Source organism: Hetaerina americana, unplaced genomic scaffold (genome assembly GCF_022747635.1).
Source record: "Hetaerina americana unplaced genomic scaffold, ioHetAmer1.1.p SCAF_6, whole genome shotgun sequence".
Taxonomy (NCBI): Eukaryota; Metazoa; Arthropoda; class Insecta; order Odonata; family Calopterygidae; genus Hetaerina; species Hetaerina americana.
In genome coordinates, this window is record NW_027287205.1 from 64,701,334 (window position 1) to 64,728,905 (window position 27,572).

Consider the following 27,572-nt stretch of genomic DNA (forward strand, 5'->3'; position numbering starts at 1 on the left):
AATATCATTTAACCTACCGTGCAACAATGCCAGTCGTCCTAAAATATGTGCCACCATCAATCGCCGTACATTTCTTTCTACCTTCACCTATTCCGACAGCATTCCCTTGGCTTGTCTTCGAGAACTTTAAACAGATTTCCTTACGTTTTGGCCTAACCTCCGTCTCATCGCTCAAAGGCCTGAATTATTTATGATTAAAGCTCTGCTCCTTAACTCTGGCAGGCCCAGGAGCTCAGAGGTGAATCCTTTATCTTTGTAACCAGGGAAAACCAATTACCCTGCGTAAATACCATGGGTCTTCGCCACCCGTGAGCTCTCTCCTCCATTTCTCTTTAATTCGATGTATGGAATTTTTTCACGATTTCCGTTTTCATTTTGTTGCTGCCGTTCCTTACCATTTAATTCTTGTTGAACCCTATTCACTGCGGTGATAATGCCTTTTCGATTATGATGTAACTAACCTTTGCTAGCACACCGTCGATTCATTGCCATTCTTTGGCCTGTTCTTTTATTTATTTTTCCTTTATCCCCATAATGACTAATCACCTATAATTTGAGTTTATTCTAGGGTGGCAAATGAAGAATTTGATCAAGCATATTTTAAAATGTGTGACTACGTAATTTTCTGGATTATAACGCTTGCAATATTGGGAGAAGGCATCATCATTTAAGGAGTGATAACACATAGTGCCCAAATATTATGCCATAAAGTTAAAAGAAGAGTTAAATATTCAAATGAAATATTCATAAAAAATACTTCTGATGAATGATCTGCAAAATTCATTTCCAAAATTTGATATTTTAACAAATTAGTATCAAATGCATCCTTGTGGGTCATCTCTGCAAATGTTGGCAATTCCAAGATAAATATCATTATTCAATCTTTTATTTCGGGACAGTTTTTTGTGTTGTCGTATTACTTCAATTCTTGCCTCTCATTATTTGTCTTTGACATTCCATTTTTTCTCTTCCCGATTTATTTCTTTTTTCCTCTATGTTGTTATCAAGTATCGTGCCTCAGAAGTTATCAAATAAGTTTTTTTTTCATTTTGAATTATTTTAATCATCTTGTCTATTCACCATTTTCAGGAATTATTTCATCGCTATTACGCTATATATCCATTTTCTTTAAATATTCTTGCTGCAGATTTCTGATAATACCTTGCAAATTTGGGAAAACGTTTCTCAACAAAGGGCAATTATGGAAGATATTCAGGAGGAAATAAAGGAAATATAAGAAAGCAAAAATATGTTCGCAAATGGAAATCAAAAGGGGAAAATTATCATGAAGGATATACCCGAAAATTTGAGTGAAAGAAGATTTAGAATACGCACGCGATTGTTTGTCTTCAGATTGTTGACAGATAGGATACAATATTGGGAACGAATTGTATACTTGCATCATTATGATATTCGGTTTTCTTACATGCTTCTAGATCCTTACAAGTATTTCATTCAATTTGGAAAAGATGATATTCATGTTCATGTAGATTATCGAGCACATGATTATTGCATATTTAAATTTAAGCGAGCGAAAATTTCAAGATCTAATTCTGATCTATTTAGAAAACTGGGCGATAGCATTGTACTATGGAAAGGAAATAGGGATCAATTCATTACATTTAATTATGTACTCATTCGAGAAATAAGGTAGGGTTCCAGTGAAAACAAGGAATGAGTGACAGGAAAGAGTTAAAGATTCTATTCATATAAGAAGTATAGCTATGCGACTGATGATAAGAGATGGAAGTTAGCGTAAATGGAGTATCGTGTATAAGTGCATGTAGTCCATGCAAGCAAACATATGCCATATAATGTGTCATGAACCGGGAAAAACACCTTCTTCGTTTTTAGAGTTGCGTTACAAATTATCTAATTGGTACTAATTTAAAAAAAAAATTATGCTACGACATAAGAAAGGGTAATTTTCTCAAATGTTAAATATCAATCACGTAAGCGATTATGTAATTATTTTAAGGTCCCTTTCGACACCACGATTGAAACTCCTGTGTTTGTTCAGCTTTCTTGAGCCAAGGGAAGCTTTTTCATACTCCACCGAAGTGGCGGTGGTAGGTCCTTATTTCGGCTCTTAGTCTTATGAGAATGCACTTTCATTAAGGAAAAATTCGCAAATCCCCTGACAGGTGCATTCTTCCTTAACATCCTCCCCCACTCTGCGTGGTTATCGATGCGAAGGGCCCTTTTCTCCTCTCCTGCGGAGCCTTTTTTCATTGGCGCCGTCCCTGTGATTCTTCCTGGTCCTCCCACTGCTCTCGAGATTTTTTTTTTGATCCCGGGAAAAACTCATTTTTACGGAAGCCGGGAATTAAAAAGGAGAGGGGTTTGGGGCGGGGATATATTTAGGGTAGGGGGCTCAGAGCAAGAATCTTAGGGCAATGGGTTGGAAGTACGGGGTAGTTCGGTGAGCCAGGAAGGGGAGGAGGAATGTGGAGCGGCGTGAGGCTGTTAGTGTTAAGGGGGATGATGGCGCTAAGGTAACGGTGGTGTGGGTGGCAGGGGTCATGGGGAAGGAGGGCGAAAGGGCATATTTTAACGCGCCTCTCCTCTCAGAAAGTCCCCTTCCACTCAAAAACCACCCACGTAATGCGGAGCCAACCTCCCCACAGCGTAGGCTGAACTATTCATTTCCCCGCTCCCTATTCCTCTTTACACTTGCCATATACTTCCTGCGGGTTGGAAAAAATAATTATACTCCTGGTTTTTATTTCTATTAAATTGCTGCCTTCTTTCAGGGGAACCTTTCTTACAATATATTACTTTTTTGAGCGTCGTCATTGTCATCTACCGCAGGCGTGTCGTTATGAGTATACTATTCAATATACTTTGTACACAATGTACACCGTTCACCTAACTTTATTAAGTCGCTCCCTAAAAAAGTGATTAGAGTTAACTTGATTGATATGTACATATGTGTGTGTGTATATATATATATATGTATGTATGTATGTATATATATATGTGTATATATATATTTATTTATTTATTTACACTAAGAAGCGGCATGGAAAACCATCTATCCCTCCGTTATTTGAAGATTTTGTCAAATTTTAAGACTCAATATTTAATTTTGTATGCAGGCGGATGAAGTCGAGCTGCGTTATGTGAATGAATTTTAACCCATGACACATATAATTTGGAAATAAGATTTTTTCGTGTGAAATTAGTCATTCGGTTTTCATTTATTTTTCATATAAGTGGATACTGGATATGTGCTTCTTTGGATGGACATGTTATAGGAAGCAAAGTGTCAATGGGACTAGTATTAATATTGGTGAAAAAATGTGGGCCCGGAATTTCGTCTTAATCGCTCGTGCAATTAGCGATTTTTAAAGAGAATTTGGAGCGTGCAATGCACAACAAATATCATCTTCGTTCTCATTTTATTAGTCTCCTTGTAAAAATCTAGAACATGTTGCAATTTCTGGCTACTTTTTCATGTCTTACTTGCTCAATGAGCTAATTAACAGCTTTTAAATTATTTAATAATCCTTGTACATAAGAATTGGTAAATACTTTTCCGCAAAGGGACATCCTAGTTTCCTTTAAAATGGCTCAGACGACGGTTTCGCCGAACTTCCACTCTAAAGAGCGATGCGCTAGTTAACATATGCCTAGAGACGTTGGATTTTTTAGCCGTGGAGATCATTTAAGACAAATGAAAACTTTTCCTAATTACGCACGCTGGCCCTTAGCATTTAAAGGTCTTAATTTACGACGCATTCCGAGAGTTTTTCTTTCCACATCCGAAGTCATTCAGATATCATCAAAAGGCGAGCGGGAGAAGAATTCCATGCAAAATGCTCATTACAGCCAACCGTCTGAAAGAGATATTGTGACTCGTTAGGTGAACATTTTTTCTAGCTTTTTGCGCTTTTTTTCGAAAATGCCTTAACCGTGAGCAATGAAACTGTTTAAAGGAGAGGCGATCTGCATATCTACTGCCCACTCCTAGCTGCCGTAATCCATTTCGTTTAGTGACATTTTATTTTTCGCCTGACCTGTGCACATTGTACGCTAATAATTATATGACTTTTATGGCGCTCACGTCTACATCAGGGCGTGAATTAAAAAAATGTTGCTGATTTCCTGTCGCGCCATGATGACGCTGTCCACTATTTTTGCGACTCTTCAGAAGAAAATATAGTAGGAAGGCTTCATTTAATATATTTAATGACGGAAGGGAAAAGATTGGCGAGCGAGCTGGAGTTAAACATATGGCAAATGTTTCTGGATGGAAATTGAAGTACATGCTTTCGTTTTTAAGTTGCTGTAATTATTATTTTCATTGTTAATATAAAAAATAGGTGTCATTAATTGTGTACATTAATGTCATTGCTTCATGCCTATCATGGCAAACAAGAATTATCCTATTAATAATCTAGCTTCGGGGTTCTTTCGTAGTCTATGTGGTTTGCACAATACATTTTAATTTTCATGAAAATATTTATTATTAAAATTTACAAGATTTCCAAGTATTATTGATTTGCAGTTTTTAAAGTATTTTGCTTTTTTCTCCCTGGCCATATAAGACATCCTTAAATATTTCATGATGAAAATTATTTGGTAGTAACATGTAAATTCCTGAACTTGGAATCAATGCATATGTCGGAATTATATGCTCTTGTTGGAGGCTTTTCGGTTCTATGTGTCGTAGACATTACTTGTAAGAAGCGTCCAATTTCCACGCATTTAGGCAATTAGCATTCTACAGCAATCGCGAGGATACTTAGACTTTTTTATGCGAGTAAAAAAAGGAAGATTTATGCATTAATTTCCGCACATTATAAAGGACGGGCGGCATATGCGAGATTTTCTCTCTGTTGAGTGCAGTTGACCATGAGATAGGAGCGATTCTGGACCTTTTAAGGGTCAGAAAAGAGGTAAAAAGGATTACACGGTGCGTGGCCAAGGATGGGTTTATGAGGGTAGGGAGTTTTTAGAGGGGTAGTCGGGGAAGTGTTTTGTGCAAGTGGGAGGGTGGGTTTTGGCGTAGGTGGGGCGTTGGGAGGTTGGGTGAGACTCGAGGGCAGTAGGTGGGGTTTTAACGCCCTTCGCCGTCTCACCTATCCGAGAGCACCTGGTGTGAACCCAGGAGATTTTATTGATTCGCAGGGGTTGGGGAACTTGGATGACGGTGGGTGGGGTTATCTGCTAGGGCATTCCGAGTTTGGGTGGGGGGCTGGCCGTGTTCGCTTTCGGTTACAAGAGGTTCGGGGTAGGGGTAGGTTGTGGGCCCTGGTTTCGGATAAGGGTATGAGGGGAAGGGTCGGGGATGAGGGCAAAGGTGGAACTGGAAGGATTTTTAAGAGGGTGGGGAAGGAGAAAGAGATGAGGAAACAGAACAGAATGGTTAAGGGCCGGCGAGGGGAGATCTCTCTTTCCTTGCTCAACCCATTTTTCCGCTCCTCCGGTGTATATTCTTATTTATGTAAGCTTGCATATATGTATGTGTGCACATATTTCTCTATATTTTCCCTCTTCTCTCGATGTTACCCCGCCCACGTCCTCTCCACCCATATTCTTTTCTCATCTTTTTATTCCCCCGGTCTCCATCTTGAAGGGTTTTCGGGCTCGATTTGCGATTTCGGGAATCTTCCACTCTTGGTTGGAGAGTTAGGGGAACGGTGGATTGAGGGGCTTAGGACTGAAGGGGAGGTAAGGAAAGGGGCGAGATAAGTGTGAAATGGAGGGAGGGGAAGGTTTGTGATCGGGAGAGGGGGAAGAGAGAGAGATGGAAAAGAAGGGGAAGTGGGGGGTTGACACGAAAAAGAAAAAACTGAGTCGGAAGCACAAGTTTGGAAAACCCCTTATTGGATCTCAGATTGCTATGCCTTTGACATCAAAGTGAGTTTGAGGTGGGGGGGCTGAAATGGCGGATGGAGGAATTATTGAATATATTGGTCCCGAAAACCCTTCACGTGCCTTGTTCCTCGAATTTATTGTGGACTCGCATATTGAAAAGTCTATCAAATGCGATGTGAAAGTTTTTATAAATTTGATGAAAGCGTTCCTACTTTTTCGTATTTGGATTGTAAGCTGTTGACGTGAGCTTGTTGTTTCATCATTAGAAGAGGTTTAAATAAAATAATGTCTCATGTTTAAAAAAATTCAAATTTTATTAATGCTTATGTATATGTGAAATCATGAAAATTTAATGATCAATTGGGTAAACTGATTAACTTATCGTTCATCATATTCTCTTCAATAATTGGATGATGAATTCATTTTCTGCGTTAAAGAAGTTGGTATTGTGGTATTAATTCTTACTCGAGATAGTTAGAGGTCAAGACTATATCCACTGAGATCTTTTCTTGTAGATTCTAGAAATAACTTGACAACCAGTTATTTTACGGTGTTACCGCTAAGTACGGTTATACTTTTCTTTATACCTGTAAGTAGACTAAAGTCCAGTTATAAGGGATTCTCGAGTTAGTGTGAAGTCAAAAAATTAGCTATGCTGATCATGGTTTTATGAAATATATACTTAGTATAATTTGTTGAATACCTTATTGCCCATCCCTCAGACCTTTGAAAGCACTTGTATAAGGTTTAATTTTCTGTTTCCTTGATCCCTCGTAAAGGTCTTTATGTAACTTTCGCCATTTTTTAACATAGATATTTTAAATTATAATTTTGGGTATCTATGCATTAAGTATTGCGATTTTTCTGGCTACATTATGAACGTTTTGTAATCTTTAATTAGAAGTTTGTTAAACTTATCAATTATACGTATACCTTGACTCTCAGTAGTTTTTGTTCGTAGGAGTACGGAATTTCTTTTTTTAGTTGCTCTTTGCTTCTAGGTGATCACTATTGTTAATTTGTTTTATGTATTTCTCTTATTCCATTACGCGTTTTTCCTTCTGTCGTTTTTGACCCAAGCCATTTAATACCCTTTCTTTTTCTCTCAGTAATTAATTCAAAACCTTCGAAGGTGATATCTAAATTTTGTAACGCAAAATAAAACTTTCGTGAACTCTTCAATCCGGACTAACAAGATATGGCAGCAATTAGATGATTGCAGGTCATTTATTTTTACCATATTTTATATTCTTCGTCTTCCTTATTCACCTTCGCTATCCCATGTCTAAATTATTCCAAAATTCGACAAATTTGATTTTCTCTGGAAAGGGTAAGGGTTTCCTCTGAAACAAGTTTGGAAAACCCTTGGAAAGTTCTTTAAGTGCACACCCATTCTTAAGTAGCCACTCATACGTATTGATTAAGGTGTTTTTTGCATCTTGGCCTTTCTTGCCTTAAGATGATTAACCGGAAAATAAAGGAATATTATATAACTCGAACCATGTAATGAGGGTACATGATGCTGATTAAGTTTCTCTTTGCGTGATTTAGTGAAGAATTTATTACGCATAATTTAGCTCTCTAATGGTTAAAGGGCAAACTTAGCAAATTTTGCCGGAATTACCTCTTTTACCGCGAGCTAAAATTTTGGTTAAAATATGACCATTAGCATTGGTATCTGGCAACACTCAATTTCGAAAACCTCTGTGCTTCGCGAACGATAAAATTTCCTCTTCAATTCATGCCTGTGACAAAGTTATGTTTATGATGCTTCAATATTGGGAAGATTAGGTACGGTACTTGCGCCAAAAGAAAAGGAAGAAAAGAAAATGCGACTTCATCAGAGCAATTTCTTATAATGGGAAAGCTGAATGTATGCGCAGCTCTGTCAAGGTTTTATTTGACAGATGTACATGTACCCACCCACTGACGTATAACTATTTGTTTATTCAGCTCTACCTTCGATTCCAAGGGGCATCATTTTCTAGTCAATGTATTGGCTCCATAAAGCTTCGGTCAAAGCATTTGACGCCAAAAGAGACGGCCTTGGTTCATGTTCTCCCACTCTCCTCATATCCTCTCATCTACCGACTACATCCCCTCTCTTCGAAAATTGCTCCTTTCAGTGCCTCGGCAACGCGGGCTGAGGGAGGAAATTGCGTTGGACTGGCGGCGTCCTTACTGGACTCTCCTGAATGGGGGCCTTCAGAGGCACTTCCGGAATATCGTTAGTGATACCAATTTGGGGAGAGGGGATAAAGCAGAAGGATGGCGGGCTCCTGAATCAAGATATCATTCGCGACTTACACACACCGCTCTTCTGCAACTTATCCACCTCTTCTCTCCGCCATCGTTTTTGAATTCAGAATGACGCGTTTATGCATTCCCTTCTCATTTTCGCCTCCCTCCTTGAAAACTCTCCCCGCTAGCTTGATACATCACTACTCCCGGTCCCTCCTCCTTCCGTCACCATGACCAGCTTTCATCTCCTCCCGAGCCGGGATGTTCGCCTCTTGCATTCTTACGTTTTCCTTGGGAGTTGGGTATCGCGGGACAGCTCTTGATGTTTGCCTTATAGTCCTCAATTAGTCTTTTCATCCTCATGCACATGGCGGAAAGCTATTTTAGTTAGTGTAGATGAATATATTCTGGGGTAATATCAATGGTAGTGAATAGGAGTACCATGGGGTGGTTTGGTGATCCAGAGTTCTGGGGAAGACTGGGAAGGAAGTGACGTATTCTCAGCATTTTGTTCGAACTAAGCGCAAACTAGAAAGACCCAATAAAATTTATCCGCAGTGACGAAGTTCATAAAAGCCAGTTTATAGCTTTCAGGGGCCGTAGTGTAACCATCATTGCTACTAAAAGAAACCTTGTGAAATTTAACGCCTTAATTTATCATGGTAAACTTAGAGGCATGTAAATTTAGAGAATGAAATCACTTTCTTATTTTTTCTTGCATATTTCATCTGCAGTTTAGTATTCAGGCTGGTTTTAAATTAATTCATACAAATTAATATGTTGAAAATATTAAATTCATTCAATAGTTTTCATTATTTTTCTCTTTTCAGGTAAGTTGGACGGACTACTTCCAGCGTATTTCTAGTCAAATCATCATCGCCGCAAGTAAGATAAATTTTTTTTATTCTTTAAAGAATATTGGTTCATACTTTTTTTTGCTTGTAATACTTCTAAAGTTAAAAGTTCAGGAAATGGAAGATTATGTGGTACCTCAAATCATTGCCCTTCTTATGATTTAATTATATTTTTCAGTTGGTTTTAGAATAATAATTAGGTATGTAATGTTAACAGCGGATTAATTAGGTTCAACTTTCCGCAATGTATCCTTGGATATTCTGAATGGGTGGCCAACGTTATAGGCCAGAATTTAAATATTACCATAGAGTTGTTACAATATTGATGGACTCATATATATATGACTACTGCACTGATAAACGTCTTTTTCCCTATGGCGACTTTTCTATTTTTCAAATTTTTATGCTCACTTTCTATATCAATGCCGTCGTAAATGAGTATTTATGCCCTCATTTTACGCTGCTAATTTCATCTTTTTTTTTCTCTCATAGGTAAGTGTCAGTATTCACTTGCACTTTCTTTGATTCTACTCTGCGTTGTGTTTTTCTACCTCCAAAAATTCTATTCTCCCGTAGCCAGTTTCCTTTATTTTCTCACCTTATCCCTCGCTTGTTAAATTTTCTCAATCCGGCAAAGATACATATTCTTAACTAAAATGCCATACAAAAATTTTTTGATGTTCTGCTTATAAATCTCATTCTGAAACCATACCGCTCTACAAACCTTAATAAAATTTTTACAACTTTTTTCATATAATCAGTATCTTGTTCTGAGTGCACTCGTTTATTAAATCTAATGAATGAATGCTAATAAATGTATGTTTTTTATGTGACATTTTTGAAATTTGACAGAGGGCACTCATTTCTTAATTCTAATATGTAAATGCTAGTAAATTCATGCCCTATATGAAAAATAGTTGACGTTGGCATATGAGATGTCATTAGAATCATTTCTCGTCTTTGCATAAATTAGCGTTCCATTAATATCTAACCCACAGTTAATAATTGAGTCGTTAAAATTGGTTCAAACTCCACGGCACCTTTGTGAAAAGCTGCGTTTATTATATTTTCGAAAAGGATTGGCAGTTGGTGAGGCGCAGCAGCTACGTTGGATGATACCCTGTTTAATTTCATCTTCAGATTATGTGGTTTTTCTGTTGAATGGTTTTAAGTGGAAGAGTGGTCCTTAGGCAGTAGGAGGTCCGTTATCAAATTTCCAATCTCGTCATCTGCGGTTTCAATAACCTTTCCCCTTGCTATTTGTTTTCCTTTATGTTGCTTGAATTTACTGTTACGAGTTGACAATTGAATGCCAAATAATGCGCGCGGTTAAATTCCATTCATCGCTTGTGAAACTTGGTGCTTTATGATTTCGGACTTATCTCTTGAATGGTGGTTCCTTAAGCAAAGGCTCGAATTAGTTTTTCTATTGAAAACAGGGAAAGAATCCCCCACAAATGTTGTCTTCCTGGCTTCAAGTAAAGAAATTTCTCAAATTTGCGTTTTTATATTAAATTTATTTTATATTTCTTTTGCAGTTTAAAAGTTTACTTTATGGTCGATCGTAGTTCTTATTCTAGTCGGACCATTCTAGATTATAGTATTTTTATTGATAAATGTCATTTTTGTTGTTTTGTTTAATCGAATTCTCTTATTAATGTAGAAAAATCATTTTGATTCATATGCCTTAATTTTAGTGAAATCCCTAACATTTAATATTGATTGTTTATTTAGGCAAGAATATTATATGCCTATGATATTTAAGTTTCTCTCGGAAGTAGAACCTGTGATGCCTCTTTGCTCTCTGTGTACATGTATAATGAGCGTATAAATCTTACCTCTCTAGCATAATATTACAGTGAAATGAATAACTTATGGGACTTGGGGTCTTTTTTATATTTTACATCAATATGATGACGTTTGTTTGATAAAGAAATTTAAATCGTTTCTTTTAATTGGAAAAAGGAAAATGTCTTGACTTCTCACTGTTCGCATTCATTACTAGGATGAGATAATCGTTTTTCCTTTTTTTTAAGCATGTGTCTTAGCAAATAAATAACATCATCCGTTTAGTGTGTAGATGTTTTGCTTTTCTGTCGTGTAGATGGAACTCATGCATAATGACTATGGGCTCTGTTAAATTTCTTTATTTCCTCTAGCGAACATGCTCGCCTCTTTTACATTTAGTATAGACATCATGGAATGTCACATTCCATGATGAAAATTAGGCACCACAGTGGTCATTTAATTACATCCATTGTGAACTTAAAATGTTGGCTTAAACTGTTGATTTCCGCTTCCCCAATGGATTGTGCTTTCCTTAGAAATTATTTAGAACCGTTCTTTGGCGTTCTCATGACCAATTCTTCCAATTTTCGTTCCCTCAGTGACTTTTTCTCCTCATCTTGTTCTCATTTCTTTCTACGACCACAGCTCCCGACTCGCTACCTGAGTCATTCTATACGCTCGTCTATGGACGTAAGAAAGGGAGGTGAGATAGTGAGACTTGTGACTCGTAGTAGTCCCAAGGTAATGATTGTCCATTAGGACGGTTCCTTGTGTAGCCCGCGTAAATGGACTCGATATCAACGCCCCAGAGATTATTGCCCCCATGAATGGAAATGAAGTCGGGTCTGTGGGAGGAAGGAACAAAAAGAAACCAAACCGATTTAATACCCCTCAGTTCTCTCTTTCACTCAGAAGAAACCGAGTATCCCGAGAGGCATGTTTATTTTTCTTTTTTTCGCCGTCGTCCCCGAGGGCAGCGGCTAATATAGCCGGACACTCCTCTCCCCCTACGTCCCTCTCCTCTTCTCCACTTCCTTTCTTCCTCCTTAATCCCCGTGTAGTCCATTGAGAGGAGTCTTGAACTGGTTTCAGTAGCCACAGCTCTCACGGGGATTCTGATCCCCCAGCCGTGGAGTCGGGGGTGGGGGCGCGGGGTGATTAGTGGGAGGGTGGGTTGGTGAAGGGTTCCGGTGGAGAGGCGGTGTGAGTGTGCGTGCGTGCGTGTGCGGTGGGAGGAAGCAACAGGGGGAGGGTGGGGGTCGGCATGGGTGGACGGCCTTCGTCGCGGCGTTGCGGGAGAGTGACACGGCGAAGCGCGACGCTGAGGTGAGAGAGGAAGGTTCCGAGGGGACTCGCGGGGTGTGGGAGTCGCCGGTGAGGGCGTTAGTAGGGAAGGGGGCGTTTGGCGGAGGAGGTTGGCGGTCCAATGGCTTTGTGTGATGCCTCAAAGTTCCGTGCGAACTCAGTCCTCGGGGTATTTCGTGTGAAACGACTCCGATGTTGGTGCTCTGTCTCTCTCCATCTCTATCTACCCTGCTCTCTCTCCTACTCCTGCATCCCATTTTTTCCATTTCCCTTTCCATGTTTCATCCCCTCCCTTGTGTCGGCGCTCATTTCTTTTCTCTTACTCATCACCTTTGCTCGGGGTTTCCTTCCTTCCGTCTTACTGCGTGCGTGATAAATCATATTCTGTAGCATCTCAGCATCATTCATCGTTTGTGTTTAGTTTCGGAAAAGTTAAAACACTTGACATCATGGCGGGGATTCTTTTTCTGATCCTAGTTGAAGGCATGAATTAATAAGGCCTTACATCCTCGCATTGATTCTTTCTTTAGATATTCTTACACCAGGTGATAATATCTCATATCTCTTTAAAATTGATTTGGCAAAGTATTTCATTCTCTTCTAATGATTAATTGAAGCATATAATTCTCTCTTTCGCAGATGACGCAAAAACATTGTGACAGTTAATGGTTCTTAACACCATGCGTAAGTGAATTTTCTCGTTCCACCTTTGGTTATAGGATAGCTGTTCTCCTTTTCATAAAACGATGTTCTTCTTGGTCCCTTAAACTATAATTGATTTTTGGGCGTGATATGAAAAACATACTAAATGATAACATTCAGCGGAAAATGCACATTCCCACTCAATATGTATGTGATCCTAGGTTTCTTCAGAATATGAAACGAATGACTGAACTATATTACCTTATTTTGGATGTGTGTTTGCTGGACAAATATTCGAGAAAGCGCTTTGTTGTAGTTGTTTATTGTAAGTGGCTCACTATCGTGTGAAAAATAATTTGCACCAATTTCATTTTTACACCTTAACTTAAGCAACGACGTGAATAAGACCGAATATAACCATAATCCATTCAGTGAAACGAAGAACTAGATATTTGTATCAATTACAGTAACAGCAAGTACCTATTTTTAAGGTAAATTGTTTTTGCTAGCAGTAGCATACCGGCTCAAGGTAAGTTGATGGACTCCTGCAGTACACACAATTGTACTCTTATCTTAAGCTCTAAACTAACATGATAAAAAATATCCTTCAACCCCACTCTGTATAAATATATGTTATTCTTAAGTTCCGCTTGTTTTCTTCCTACCTGATGTCCATCTTAAATACCTATTCTTTTCTTCCTTTACCTGGTTAACCCCAAATTTTCCCTCTATTCCCGGCTTTATAGGGTAATTAATCGCGGTAACTATTTGTAATATGAATAGAAGTTGAGGCACATTAAACGTTTATAACTGTCTCCTGAGCCTTTTTTCGAATTGAAAATTGTTTTGTTTCTGCATGATCAGCAAAATTTGAAACGCACGAGTTATCTAATGAATAATTAGAAATGTGCGTCGTTGATCTTGGTTTTGAAATTTAGTATACTCTTTCGAACACTATACGTAAAGATAAAATTTGTTCCTTGACAAAGTTATTCGGTCCCTTGCTAATGATCAGAACTTGAAATCTTTACATGAAATAAACACGAAACAAAGATATCGACCAATTTACCGATAGTACTGTAATGTTTCACTTGCTACTGAGCGTGTGGCCAATTTACACATTTGGAGTTGTATTGCCGGCGGAGGTAATGCTTTAAGTTTTATGCGCCATTAAATATCCAAAGCAACGCAATCAACATTTTTGTGCGAACGCTTTTGCGTTATTGGACCGTAATAAATTGCGGCGTTGGTTCATTATAATCCCCCTGATAACTCATTAAATAAATTTTAAGCCAGTGCTCCAATGATGAATTTCACACCCCGTAGTTAGCACAAATACACTGCCATGAGGCGAAAACCCTTGGGAACCATTTCTGAAATCGCCATTCGCGACGGATATAAATTTAAAGATATGCCCCTATGTAAACAATGCGATCTTCACAATTTTTGTGAACGAACTATGCGACTTTGAATTTCAAGTTCCCACATTTTGTTGAAAAATGTTTTCTCCTTTTTGCGGAAAAATTATTTTCTTTAATTTAAACTCATTAATGGCATTGTTTCTTTGTTCCTAAACGACGACTAGTGTGACCTTTGCATTCTGAGGATACGGTTGTTCTAGAATAGGATAACTGTCTGCGTCGGTGTTGCAGCATATTGTCCCATATTGAATCGACTCCCATGTTGTTTCAATAAATTCGTATTTTTAATTTAGCTTTGCTTTCATTGATGTTAATCCCGTTGTTTATATTCGGCCAGTTGAAATAATTAACTTAATGTGGAAATTAATATCCTCCTTAGGCTGGAAATTTAATTTCCGCAGTATAACGGGCGTTTGTATAATGTATATACACACGCTATTTATTTTTCCGTACACTGAACGTTAGCAATATATTGTTTCCAGGATCCTTTAACTACGCCATCTTCTACCTCTCTTTAGTATGGTGCCTAGTTCATATTGGATATATTTCAGTAGGTGTCGAAATCATTATCGTTATCGAAAAAATGAAGTAGCTTATGGATACTCCATTCCAGATATCGTTGGAAGAGATAAATATATTTTAGCAACGGCCTCTATATCTGTCGATTTAACGATTTAAAGGTATAGAGAAGGAAAGTTGTGGTCAGTTTTTCTTCACCGGAGTTAACATTATCCTTTTTTTCACAAATAACTCTGCTCGGTAAGGGCATTGACCTCGTTTTCATCCCTTCTTTGACCCTTCCCAAACCAAGCCTCATCTTCCCCGACCCCTCATAATAAACCTGCTGCCACAACGCCGCGAGGTGTGGAGAGGAGAGGGCGAGCACTACGCCTCTTCCCTGGTCTCGGTAGCCTTGCGGCTGGGTGTAGACGCTTTCGCTGGGCGTGTTAGGGGAAGGGAGGGGTCAAAGGAGCTCCAGAAGAAGAGGGACCGTGTGGCGAGAATGAGAAAATAAAAAGGTCGTACTGCTGGACTATGAGTAGAGATCCAGTTTCTGGTGGGAAAATGTCAAGTTGGTTAGGGATCGGAGCAGGGCGACGTGGTAAAGAGGTACGGGGTGGGGGTACGTTGATGCCTACCATCCATCAGTGTTGCGAGAATGGGGGTGTAGGTTGAGGGGGGGCGCTGGATGCTCGGTTGGTAAAGCGATCCTTGCTACGCCGCTAGTGGGTTCGGTAGTAAGGAGATTGAAAAAGAAATTGCGGTTGCGCGTAGGTAATTAATATTAATTGTACTTAAATTTGCCCGCTTCTCTGGTGATTGATGTCTCCCCAGCCGGTTTCTGCGGAAGTGTTGTCTTAAGTTCGTGATGGATGAGCCGCGGTGTACGCACCCCGATCGTGACCCCAGGCGTCGCCTACCTGACAGACGAATCACAAATGCTTTTTGTTGGTCCCGCGCCCTGCCTGTAATGGGTTTTTAACTTTTGTTGAGCCTTGTGAAGTATTATCGCTCAAAATTAACTGAATATGGGCCGATGACCCTGTGACTCATGGATTTTGTCTCTTCGTTACAATTCCCTCGCCTCCCTGTCGGTCACACCATCCTCAGATTTCTAACCACAATTTTGTCTGACACAGTAGATATGTATCCCCTTTATGAAAGGTTAGCCAGTAATGCGTAGCGTATTAGTGTTCAGATATCACTTAGGTGTTTTTCTTGAATGGTAGGGGACGTTCTAATCCCGGGTTAAGCACTGTCGCCACATATGCTAGCGTACATAGCGTATGTGGCGACATATGAGACGAGCATATGTTTAAATATTTTAGGCCTTGCATTGAATGTATGTAGTACTAATTCGAGGAATCCCAAAGAGGTAAGATTGAAATTCAAATTAGTTTGTGTGTAGGTAATAAAAGCTCGGTTTGTAAAAAAATTATATCATGCGCTGTCTCTCTATAATAATAGAAATTAGTTTGGAAATCATTCGCAGACTGAAGGTTGAAATTTAGGCTAATTGCATTGCGTAGATTTGAAGATGATTGCGTTTATGAAAAATTCAAAACCGTCGCAAGCCCTATCATGTTGCGGCAGGTTGTTTTGTAATTAGAAAACAAATATTTGATCGTATTACGGATAAATTGCTTTAATCGGGAATAATATTAGTTTTGATCGGAGTCGTCAACGGGGTAATTAGTTTTTAGAGTTTTTTTGACCTTATTTGTGCTGTCCAGGACCTACTTTAGACGGTATACTACCAAGTTAGAAGAAATTTACTGTGATGACTACCCTCCTTACTGTAACGATGGAAGTTTTCAATCCGAATTAATGGAACGAGTTTCAGAAACTTAATGCAATTTTTCACGTATGACTGCGACTTGGTGTTATTTCTTTCATAACCCTTCAACACATGTTCTATCAGTTTCTATGTAGTTGTGGAAAACCCGTCATTCCTGATTTTGTGTATTCAGTCTCTATCTTGAACTTAAGTGGTGGCTTGGTGGATGATGGTTTACTTAGTATCATGTGAATGCAAAAATGCTGTATAGGTTTTTTTTATTTGCTTATTTACTCTCCCCACTCAGCATCCTCGTACCCATTCATCAACATTCATTAAAACTTACCATCGTATGGTATTACCTTAATTAATCATTATCTGTTTATTTCACACTGTATCTTCGTTTCTCCGATTGTGAGAGCATTTTTATTTCTAAACATTGGACCGAATTGCTATTCGTGACTGGTTCCTATGTCACTGCATAAGGATGGGATAGAAGATGGGAATCGGGAGCGAGAGAAAGAGTATAGGGCGACGAAGTAAATGAGAGATTGGCCGGTGGGAAATGAGTACAGTTCTCACGGTGCCCCTCTTTTGTTCGCAATCGGAAACATTTTCGTCATTGTTAATGGGGACAGGAATAATTTGGAAACTCCATTGTTTCCCCTGAGCCGCTATCACTCGTTATGGCATTCACCCGAAGTTTAAAAAAAAATCTCGTATCGATTCATATCTACTAAATATTAAAGGGGAAAATGTACAAAACGCGATGTATGGATTTATTCATCCGAAGAACAAACTCGGAATTAGAACTGCTCTAGGTTTGCTTTGTTACACTGCACTGATTATGTGTTTTATGGTATTAAGTAAATTTTTTATATCATGGCGAGTAATGAGAATGGTAGTAGTGACGGGCCGAAAGGAAATTTATGCCTAGACAAATACGTTTTTTGTATCCATGTAATTACCCTAAATTTTAGAAGATCCTCGGCTACTTAGTTGTTTTAGTTAGTAGCTACTCATTTATGGTAGTCGTTCGCTGATGGATGAATGTATTATGGTTATTGCAATATATTAAGAAGCTAATAAATTAATGCAATTATTCTCTGGCGAAAATTATTTTCAGGCCCCTATTATAATAAATCCTCAAGATATTAACTTAAGCTTCAATCTTTGGGCTGATATTTTTACCGCAGCATTAGATTTTGATGGGTGAATTTCCAATTTGTTGGGCCCCTAAGAGTGTTTGAGTTTGACAATATCTCCATGGAAACTACTTTCCCTGTTCGCCACTTCGAGGAAATTATCTTTGAAATCCTGGTCATTGTGTGTTAAACTCTTCTGGTGGAGATATCTCTATGAGGTTCTGAAATTTTCTTTAAAAGTTGTTGTTGATTAAATGCATTTACGATAACCCTTTGATGAAGGATAGAATACGAAAATAGGAAAAGTGAAGAAACGATAAGGTGATTTTTCAAATGCACGTTGGGATGGATAGAAAACTAATGGAAGAAGCCAATAGTGTCGGGATATATGTGTTCAGTATTGGCAGAAATGGCCCATAATTCTGAACACTGGAGCAGGTACAGGCTTTCCATAAACCGTCCATACTTAAATCCCTGACGACAAATTACCTCCAATATGTAATAAACGAAAGCAGGATTAAAATGTGGAGCAAGCCTCCGATTATCGTGCACCGCACTTAACTGAGCATGTGAATATCTTCCAGGTCTGTGGAGTAAAGCTTGCTAACTGCGAATTCAAAATATAAATAGTCTGATATTGCCGTCGATTATCTACGCTTGCACTTTTGGGTTGAAGTTTATTTATGGCCCATTCGATATGCCATTATTAATTTGGGTCTCTATGCACTAATATTTCCTGCGCTGGGAGGACGTGTGCGTTCACGCTCCACGACCCGGCAGTGAGATTCACACCGTGAACTGAATTTTCGAGGCCTACATTATTCACTCTAATAATTAGGTCAGAGAGGGAGAGAGTGAGAGATTTAAAGAGTGACAAGGGGACACGACGGTCTCTAATCCATTATCGGGACGAGCAATCACGGAGCATTGTGTTAGCTGTCTCACAACGGACGCTTATTTTTTTAAGCTGCAGTCTCACCCGAGGACGGTAATTGGCGGACTTGTATCAATAATCCCGGTGTGAATTTCAGATTAAATGTCCGGTGTTTGCGAAAAAATTCCGACGTCGAATCGAACAGGAAAGAAATGACGCCCGTCCATACGGTAATATTATTTTTAGCCCTTCTTAATCCAGAACGCTGTTCTTCCGAAATCTTTCGAAGGTCCATTAATGCATACGCAGGAATTAGTTTTGTGTGACTGAAAATTACCTTGCGTAAGTGCTGTATGTTAATACTTGGCGCCATTAGTTCGTGTCTATTAATTACAGAAACGTGTCCGATGAAATGTTATGATATGTTGGATTATACAGATTAAGCGAAGGCTCTTTATATGTTTGACCATTCACTGTTGGCAATTTGTGATATACTAGTATTGTTATTTATATGATACCAGATAATGCTGTTGTTTGTTAAACTGAAATTCTTTTAAAGCAATGCAAAATCATCCGTTAGAGGAAGAGTTAAATAATCGTGCACGTCAGGATTTTGCCCTTAGAGGCGCCTAATCGAAATTGTTGCATTTTATTCACGGGCTAACATCTCATCTAATCGCGTCATACACCTTTCAACTCCGAGTTGTAAACTACTTGCTTGCAACACTGAGCTGAAACTTGCAATTCCCAATTCAATGTTAGTTCAAACGTTTTATTTTTGTGTAAATTTTTTACCTGCATTTCTTATGCTTCTGCTTTGGTTTTTTATTCATACTTATGACAATAGTCAAGGTGCATCGTTTCTATCTGTTTTCCTGGTATTCTCATTTCCCTCTTCACCGTGGATAGTTAATCATTCCGATCTGTTTATATGTTCCCTGTATCCTATGTAGATTTTTTACAACTGAAATAATCCCTTTTCATTGGAGCTCCCGTTAAACGTGGAAGAGCTATTGATTTTAATGGTGAAGTTGTGAAAATCTGGTGATTTAAAAATATTGTGACTCTCGATAATTATATTTTCCGTACAGTGATAATTGACTCTATACCCTCAAGTGACACGGTAAAAATTCTAGGTCACTTTCAAGCCCTTTTGTTCCACTTTCTGACGCATACTGTTCGTTAATTATTTTTTTTGCGTCGATTGTTTTTTCGTATTAAAAATATTACTAGAACCTGGTGTATATAGCTTCTACCTTGCAGCAAAGTCAGGAGCAGAACCTCGGTAAATTCGCTTCGTAGAATTTTGCAAGCCATGTGAAACCCTTATCGTGTAACCGAACTTTGAGTTTCACCCCATATATACTCAAGCTGAGTCATTTGGATTATCTTATATGAGATTTATTCTGATAATTGCCAACCATGCAGTGATATTTTTCACATTCATTAATTGTATCTTAGCACTTAAAAAGCCCATATTGTCTGAAATGTAGAAATTAGCAATGACTGAATTAATGTTTTATCGTACCCAAGAAACCAGGCTGAGTTCAAGTTTTAAGTGAAATCTCGAGAGAATTGCACTTAGCTTAAAAGTATTTATCTTGGGTCTGAAGTTTTTCGAACTTCCTCTTCATATGTCTGGTTGTCGTCGCACAGCAGGCCTTGAACTATTATTCCAATTGGTTAAATTGCTCACTGGAGGTTTTTCTGCACGCGTCAATTGCTCATAAAGAATGTGAAAAAAATTTGTCCTCGGCACTTTCCGGAGAGGGACAAGTGGAGGGGAGGGATTTCATTGCTCTTCCAGAACACCGTTGCTCTGCTCCAGTACATAATACCACCCCATCCCACCTACCCAAACTCTCCTCCTGCACCATGAAATAAACATGCCGCTTTTAACACTTACGGGCCATCGAATCAAACCTTGTGGGGCTCCTTTCCTCTCTCTCTCTCAGGCCATTATGAATAATGCCTTTCTCCATGGAGAGACCCTTAGTGGATTCGCCTTCGGACTTCTGTTTCCACATATATCCGGCGATGTCCACGTTGTGGCCATAAAATATTTCCATTGGCGTAGCCTACCCTAAGGGCCAAATATACGCCTCAGGTTTATTTTCTCGTCTCCTGGTCTTAATTTTTTTTAATTCGTCTTGATTCGTCCCGTCTTTCGTAAAAAGAAATTATGTATGCGACCTCATGAGGAGGTGGTGGTTTTAATAGTGGTTTCCTTTATACTAAGATAATTTTATTTTAGCCCGTTTGAAGGGCATATTGGTAAAAAGATTTGATTTAATAATAATAGTGGCAATTTTATATTTGATCTTCCAGATATTCACATGAAATAGTCCAAAGGCAAGGTCAAGTAATGTGCTGACGACGTACTTGACCCGTTGGCTTTTTTAAAGGATGATGTTGGCCAATTACCTTGTGAGCCATGGATTGACCCAATTGAGCATTTTCGGTTTACCGCCAGATGATTAGGTGTTGTCAACACATTCCCTAAAAATACTATTTATGGGCTTATAGTCATTAGCTTCGAAATTGGCGTTCTTTCTCCGCATCGTTGACGACTCTAAATGTCCTAAATTCCATTTCGGTGTATCCATACCACTTTTTCCATTATATATGAATTTATCTCTTCCCAGAGTTTCATGAAAGGAGGCGACCCTCCCCAACCAGCACCACTGACAGACGCCGGGGAAGTGTTCAAATTATTTCTTTAAATGTCTCCCACGTTCTCCATCCTCACATCATTTGCTACTCATTGTCAATCAATACCGGGAAAAAAATCATATTCTCTCATTTTCAAGAATTCTTGTCAATAAGCCCTTCGCGCAGCTCTCAAAGCTAGGGTGCGAGGGTCCTCTCCACTCCAGCTCAGCCTACTTCGCTCCAATGCACCACCTCAAGCCATTTTAGCCCTCATCCACATTTTGAAAATTTTATTTCCAGAGAATTCCGCCATCCGTCCCCTCTATGCATTCATCCCCGCCGCTCATCCGCACATATCCTCATCATTTACCAGATGACAAAGCTCTCTCTACCTCTGTCATTCTATCCCTCTGTCCATTCTCACCGTCGTTGTTACTGCGTTCTTTTCCTACCCTTCTCCGTCTCCACCCCAACCCTGTGGGAAGGCCCCCCCTCACCACCCATTACCTCGTGCGCCCTACACCGCTTCCACGTATTCCTTCAACAACCGGGTATCATGAATGAAACATTATTCACTAACAAGAGGAAAAAGCCTCGTACGGGATCCACTGTCTCGTGTTTCCATTCTTATAACCTTTATTTCGCCTCCCCCTTCCTCAGCTACTTTCGTCCGCCACCTTTTACTACGCCTACCTTTTCATGGGCTCCAATTTTGCCTATTCCCTTTCCACCATTCCCCAAATTTCCCCGACCCTTATTTTATTTTTCCCTGACTTTCCCATTCTACATACACTTACGAAGCCTTCCGCCTTACCCTTGTTTTGATAACTTCACTTTTCTCCTCTTTCGTCCCCTTGCTACCTTTCTCGCTTCCACCCTTTCCGCCTTTCATAATCTTTTCATCGGCACCAATCTTTTCAAAGTTTCCTCTCCCTCAGGCGGTGTCCATCCTGATTATATTTCCTCCACCTTTTCCAAGCCTTCCTCTCGTCCGTAACCCGCATGGGAGATATTCCGCCTCTTATTAATACTGTTTTCTTTCCTTTCTTTCGGTTTTGGTTTCATGAATTTTGATTCTCTCTCTCCCGCATGAAAGTTGTTTTGGCTTAGGAACGTGAGAGGCGATTTTAACGGAGCTTTGAGTTTGGGCACTAAAACGCTGGTCATTATGGAATAATTGTTGTGATGCTACTTTGGGTATATTAATCTTCCCCAGCCTATTTGTGTTTCTTAAAATGTATGACTACACAATGCGGAAATCGGTCATAATTTCGTTTTTGAGAGACAAGCCATTTGGATCGTATAGGTATTTCTTTCAAAAGTGAGAAAATTAGTTATGGATTTAATTTAGTAAAAATACAGGAGATGAAATCTTTAGCGTAGGACATATATTCAAAGGAAAATTTCCGGCTATAATTTTATTTTGGAAATATGCCCGTTATTTCTGTTCTCATTAAGTTAAATATTTGTTTGAGGAAATTGAAACACAGAAAATATAAGTAGTGGAAGGTTGGTTTATTTTTCATTATTTTCATTTGAGACCCAAATGCTATAAATTTTATTTGATAACCTGGAACACTCTTCAGTGGCATGATACTAATTATAATATAGTTTATTTAGATGTACCTCATGTTATCTGCGGCGTGACTTTTAGCTCAATTCTTACCATGATGGTCGATTTTTAGACGCTGTATGCTTCTACGTTCAAAACATTACATTCCATACTTCATTGATTTGAGGCCATGGTCCCATTAATCTAATTCTTCTGTCACTTCATACCTCTTATAATCTTCCTCTTATCTTCCCTGTAGCTAAGCATGCTTTATCATTTTTATTGCCTTACCAATTACGTTTTCTTCTGCAGTTTGATATAATAGACTGATTTCTCAGATGTCAGCGCAAATTCTTCCGAGGGTTGTCCGTCACCAAGCTATCTTCATCGAGTTTTCCAGAGAACTCCATTCATGAGTCCTCCATTCATCCGAATCGATTTCAATTCGCCAACTTGTTTCCCTGACCTAGTGATGTCATCTCTGCCTTTATAATGTTAACCATTTGGATTATCTGAGAAATTAATTTGTTATTTGCGGTTTTTTGTTTCCTTTTTTACCGAGCAAATAATTGATGTTGAATTCTGATTAGTTTCAGAGTTTCATCAAAGTGTCACTTTCTTCGGTATTCATATTTGAGGCATTTAAAAATTACCCTAACTCTCCCTCCTTAAAGAGGGTTTTTCCAGCCTTACATTCTTCTTAGAAAAATCTGTTTCAGCCATGAAAAATTAAACTGCGCAACTTCCATTGCTAAACGGCAAGGTTTCGGTTCGCTTTGTTTCCTTTATCCCCCCTCATTACTCATTCCTGTCATTATTAATTCCGTTTGTTATTTCGTTCTCTCTTTTCATTCGGCTGCTGCTATTCCTCCCTCCCTTCTCGGGATCCTTTTCTTAAAAGAAGTGACGTCCTAATCTTGCCAGCCTCCCTCCTTTCAATTTCCGTCCCTTGCCTTTCTCGTGTGCTTTCACATCCACGTCATTGTTGCGTCATCTCGTTTCGCTCTCTTTCTCCTTATCCTTATTCCTTCCACCCCTCCCCCCGTAGTTCTCCGGTCCCCCCAACGCCACCACACCTTCCAGTCTCGTCGCCCTTCGCTATTCCTCCTCCTGAAGGCCTCTGTCCTCATTAGCGTCATCTCAATGGAATGCTTTCTTCCCCGCGATCCACAAGGCTTTTCTTGCCCCGTCTTCTCCACCCTCTACAATCCCCTCCCCTCTTTCTTTTTCTATTCTACCCCCCTTCCCAATTTTTCCTTCCATCGCCCCGGCATCTTTTCTCATCATCGAATTTCCGGGTTCCTTTTTCCCTCATTCTACCCCGTTTTATCCCTCCCCTGCTTTCTCTCTATCTTTATCTCTCTCGTGTCCCTTCCATTCAGATCTTTCCATCTCTCTCACACTCTCTTTCCCTCGGCAGCCTCCCTCAAGCCCTTTCTCATTAATGCATACCTCAGGGATATTCCAATTCCCTTATTCAAAATCCTTTCTTCCCTTCGTGTTTCCTGTGGCAAACTATTCTTCTCCTCACGCGTCTTATTCGCTTTTTCTTTTTTTCTTGCCCGCTACCTCTCCGTTACAGGGCTTACATCGTCCCTTCATCTCTCTTTTATTGCTATCATTCCTATACAGTCGTTTATTTTATTTGGAGTGAACATTTGGAGTACAGTTCCATGGCAGAAATGTAATTTATTTATTTATTTATTCAGTATAAGTTCGAAAACAGCACATTTTGGCCTTTACATCGAACTATTAACAACGATAACAATGGTCACATTTACAAACACCCAAGCCCTAGATGGAGGGAAACTCACCCAGGCGGGAATCGAACCCGCGACCCTTGAAATGGCAGACGAGGACGTTACCCAGCCGCCACCCGGGTCGGCAAATCGGCGGTCTATCGGATCTTCTTCGGATCGCATTATTTCATAAATTATATCCCTAATGATCTGTTTGATAGAAAGGTGCGTTTTTCTATTATTTTTTATCCAAGCAAATTAATTTTATTTTAAGTATTTTTAGATATCTGATTTTATTCTTGTAGAACCTTAACTTTTTTCCGTAAGAGCATTCATTTTTTAATTGAACTTTGACTTATGTAAATCTATTGTACCTCATACTGTGTTCCATTGTAAGAAACTCAAAATATAGGAAAAAATTTTAATGTTCCAGTTAGGAATATTTGTTTTTGAGTGTGCAGTATATGGCGCCATTGACCACTTTCGGGGATAAATTATAGTTCCCCGTCAAAATCGAAAGTGTCGGCATTAAACCCTATCTATTCTGGCCTCAATTTTTATCGTTTTGTTCGTCGTACATTGACTATCCTTTCCGAGGGTCTCCCCGGAATGTTTTTCCTCCTGGGCCTGAATTCTACATCTCGCAATTCTTTTGATTAATTAGCCACCTCTCACTTCTTATGCTTATTTCTTTACTCCTACCTTTCTGCTTCCCTTCTCTCCATTTTCTCTTCCTCTTCACATTTTCATCTTTTTGTTTTCATTTTTCACGAGTCTTTGGTTCTCTCTCTCTCCCCCCCCCCCAAAACTCACATTCACCCAGTCTCTTCAAAATCATTCTTCTTTTCTACAGGTTTCACCCCACTTTTCATTCAGGTGGGGGAGGTTTAACTTTGATTTCCTCTGCAACTTTTACTAAACGCATTACCCATCTTTCGATGATGTACTGTGAATCACGATATTTGTCGAAATATGAGTTCGCTGAAAAGGTTTTGCCGTTGTCAAATCTTTCCAAACTGTGTTATTTCGATTATAGCTTTCGCTTAATTAAATTTACAGATCTTTGAAAATTTTAATATCGCACATAATTTGAGAAGCATCTTGACAGGTAATATTTGCTGGAATTTTGGAGGATCTACAAAATATATATATATATATATATATATATATATATATATATATATATATATATATATATATGTGTGTGTATATTTGTCTAAATGAGTATTTTTTCGCCGTTTAGCGGGATTTTGTTTGATTGTGTGTGTGTATATGTATATATATATATATATATATATATATATATATATATATATATATATATATATATATATGAAGAATGCATATTTTATTATTTATGTATGCCGTGTGCATATTGTGATAGCATTTCTTTTTTCCCTCTCTGATGAAGTATTTTGGCTTTTCGCCTGAATAAATTTCTACGCATATTTTCTCCTTAATTTTTTATGTTATTTTAAATACTTAGTTGTTGATATTGACCTTAATATTTCACAATTTTGTTTTCATTATTTCATGTCACTCAAGTCAAAATGAAAGTTTTTTTTATTTTTCGTAAATTTTGTCTAATGAAACGAGTTTCTCGCGCCATTTTTCGGAAGTAGATATTTTTTGATAATCAAATTGCAAGCTCACCCCAATGTTCAGAATTCATGTTGAAAATTATCATTCACATTTTACGATTTTCGCATCTCGTCACATTCGCTATCAGAGATAAGTTGTATTTTTATAGGTTTGTCATTTATTGAAAATACCTCTTTATGTTTGCTTCTGTTTACTTTGTTCCATTTCTTCCTAAATTATTTCTGGTAGTTCCGCACTATGAATATTATAAATACAACATTTTTCTTGAGCCATACTAAGCTTTGGTCGCTTGCAGAGTTGAAGCGTTTACACTCCCGTTTACCTCCTCGTCTCGGAATTTTTTTCCCCTCTTTTTCTTCCAATTCTTGGTATTTCAAGGCCCTTATGCCCTCGCTCAACGTTCGTTCCCGTCCCATCAATTCCATTCCGCTCAGCAGGATCCTCTCTCTCATCTACCTCCTTTGCATCCCCTTCTTTCCTTTTAGTCTTTCCGTATTTCCTCGCAACCTTCCCACTATCATCGGCTCCTCTCTCCTCTAATGAACCATCCCTGTCCTTTCGTTCCCAACCCGTCCTTCGCCTAATTTTGGTTTGCATTTTAAAGCAATTTTTGACAGGCATGTAGTGTGTTGAGGAGTGCCGTTGTTTTATTTCTTTCCCCACATTTCTGTCGGATCTATTATGGATTCGGAAGCTTAAAGGGCGGTATTTTATAGTTCTTCGGTATTCCCATCTCTTATCTTACTGTTAAGTGCGTTGGGTTCTTAGTCGTTTGTTTTCTCTTTTTCCACCTCTTTAGATCTTAGAATCTCTATTCACACTATATTTATAATATCTTCCATTTATAAATTCTCTGGGTTTATATTTTCATGCACGGTACACCTCCTTTCTCATAGTTTACTTTGAATTTAAGCGTTTGCTCGTGGGCATATATACTAGTATTCTGACAAGATTTTAGCAATATTATTCAAGTTAATCAGTTCCAGTAGTTTTCAAGTCAATAAGTTGAAGAGGATTTTCGTGGAATAGTAGTCCTTATATAAAATTGTAAATTCCTTCATGCTTCATTTATGCATTATTTTATTTTGGTATACCGAGTTCACATGATATTCGTTATTCTTATAGCTATCTGGTTTCCCAAGACATTCTTGTACACGAGTAATCACTCAGCTTGTTTGAAAATGAGGGTGCTCATAAGCGTCGTTTCCTTTCGAACCCCGAATCTCTTCAGTAGCCCAGCACTCTACTTCAAGCGTCTACCACTTATCCCAGTAGGGGAAAGTTATAAAAATAATTTAATACGTAAATTCTTTTAATTCATGTTTGTTTTTACCGCATTAAAATAATAATAAAAATGTATTAGGTTTATGAAACTATCACGGAATAAATTTCGAAGCTAATCGTATCTAGTATTTTTATTGATTTCATGAATCAAAATTAGGAATAATTGAAATAATTATTGTTTTAGCAGTGCGTTTTACTTACGGGTGAAATCCTTATTAGTAGTCTTGAGTTAAAAAGTTTCTTTCCCAATCCATTAGCCCAAATTTATGATTCTTTCCTGGTGTGAATTCAATTACAGCTACTACCATTTCAGGACGTTATATCGTTATGATTTCAAAGAATTCACAATCCAAGTTGCCTTTCTTGCGTCGA